This window comes from Octopus bimaculoides, chromosome 27, assembly GCF_001194135.2.
Source record: "Octopus bimaculoides isolate UCB-OBI-ISO-001 chromosome 27, ASM119413v2, whole genome shotgun sequence".
NCBI classification, from domain to species: domain Eukaryota; kingdom Metazoa; phylum Mollusca; class Cephalopoda; order Octopoda; family Octopodidae; genus Octopus; species Octopus bimaculoides.
The window spans coordinates 205,779-208,389 of NC_069007.1; positions in this window are offsets into that span (position 1 = coordinate 205,779).

A 2,611-nucleotide genomic window follows, 5' to 3' on the forward strand; every position below is an offset into this window, starting at 1 on the left:
GGTTAATGTTCCTCTTGAAGACTGAAGGTATAAATATGAAGGTCGACGTTCTGTGTAAGAAGAATTGGCAATAGGGGTTAGTGCAGGGTGTGGTGTGAGGGACAGGTTATGGGGAATGGGAGGAGAAGACGAATGGTTTGCTTGGGTTTAACCAGGAGGAATACAATACCAGTTAGTTTCAAAGAACGGTGGTCATTTTAGTTGTGGTGAGAAATGGGGTGAGTGAGAGAAGAGAGAGAGAGAGAGAGAGAGAGAGAGAGAGAGAGAGAGAGAGGGCAGCAGGGAAGGGGATGTTATATTTCTATCCCTCTACTCAATTTTATTTTACTTCTTCTACTGTCACTCACCCACTCTCTACTTTTTAGTTGGACACCCTTCTTACGTCCACACTATCTCTTTACCGTCATAAATATATACACACTATTAATTATAATGACTGTACTTATTTTCCAAGAGACATCGATACAAAACAATATACTGGAAGGTCATTAAACTCGATGCAAAATAATGAAGCAAGATCATCGTTGTTTGGCAATTTAAGACTCATTCGTTTATTGTTATAAGCACTTTTGTTTTACATCTTCGTAGAATCATGCGTTAGAAAGTATCAAAAAACTGATCTCTGATATTCTCTTCCTTTGTATCTGGATATTATTTACCGCGAGACTTCAAGACACATTATGTTCGAATAAAAAAAAAAAAAGCAGGAATGTCAGTCAAGACTGGAATGCTCTGTGAAGGAGACTTGGGCGCTATTTCAAGCAAGTCGAACGGCCACCTAGAGGCTCCCTCGCTAGATTAACCAATCAACTGATAGTGGTGTTGGTGGTGGTAGTAGTAGTGTTAAGATGATGGTGGTATGGTGGCGCTGGGGTCATTATTGGTGTCAGGACAATGGAGGAATCCAGATGTCAATTGTCACCAACGAAGTCAAATTATTTTAAAAACTTTCTCTAATTCATCGCCTCTCTTCTTTCCTTTTATTCTCTCTCTCCATCTCTCTGTCTGTTTGTCTCCCTCATGCAAACATCTGCATTCATTTTGTGTATATGGATATTATACACTCAGGAGATTGTCAGAATCCTTCCACAGCATTTCCCCCTTTTTAGAATTAGTCTCCTCTAACTTCTCCCCTTTTGAGAATTAATCTACGCTTTGCGTTTTAATGCCTCTTACGTTTCAGGTTCAATCCCAGTTCTTCCGTTCTTGTCCGTTTTCTGGTGCCAGGACGTGTGGTTTCAAATTGTGTCGGTATTCGTACAATGATTCCATGAGGATTTCATTTCTTGTGACTATTTTTCCGTGAATCTTTTTTTAAGTTGGTTAATATGTCTTTTATGTTCGACATTTTTTCCTTTTACCAGGAATACCATTCTTCCAATTTGTTTAATAATTACACCGTCCTCCCATCTTTACCATATCTATGGGTTAAAAAAAATTTTGTCACCTAAGAATTTTGAATTACTTTTATTGTTCGCCTTTTTTCTATTTTTACTCGGTATCAACTTATCAAACACGGATCTGATTTTTCTAGCAAACATTAATTCAGCGGGTGACATTCCAGACGGCGTATTCGGATTAGGTGTTACACGGTACACTCTTAAAAAGTGCAAAATCATTCAGTACTTCATTGTTCGCCTTTTTCAACGCCCTCTTACAAGTGACAACAAAACGATCTGCTTGTCCAGTTGAACTGAAATGATACGTTGATGTCATGTTCTGAACTCGTCTGAAGTAAATTAAGTTCCGTTATCAGACAGTGGTATCAGGAATACCATATCTAGCGAACAATTCGTGTAAAAAAAAAAAAAAAAATCACTGCAACCACAAATGTGTTTTTTTTTTTACACTTAGGCACTTCAGGCCGCTTTGAAAAACTGTCCACCACAACGAGGTAATATTAATCCCTAAGTGGACCTGCATAATCAACATGCAGTCTGAATCATGCGATATCTGCTTTTGGCCACGGTTGCCGTTTAGTGGTAGGTGTTTTTGCAGCTATGGCCCACCTGCTGCCTACTTCCACTATTTCTTCAATGCTACGGTCCATTGTTGGCCAATATACATAACTCCTCATTAACGATTTCATTCTCGAAATTCCTGGGTGACCAATGTGAATTTTTTTTAGTAATCGCTTCTGTAGTGTGGCTGGGACTACGACACTCCGCGTACATTAACACATTGTCACACATTGAGAATGGGTTCGAATTTGTGTGTGCATATTTTTATCTCTTTTAGCCTCCAGCAGTACTTTCATTTAAAAAAAAAATGAATTTATCGTTTTCCGATTTTAATTTCATGTCTTGTAATGTGACTGGAATATTTACACGACGACATACGATTACTATTACACGAGACTCACCGCTCTCAATCAACGGCTCACAGTGAACTGCTCTCCCTCAATTGCTCACAGTTCTTTATTTTATAGCAATGTGTGAGTCTACTTTTAGTCACATGGGGCTGGTCGGAATCCTTCCACAACAGTTTTGCAGCGCTTCTTCCTTGTTCGTCGAGATGGTTGAAACGAAGGAACAGTGTGCTTCTGTGAAATTCTGTTTTCTGCTGGGGAAAACGGGGGCCGAGACAGTTGTCATACTTTAAACAGCTTACA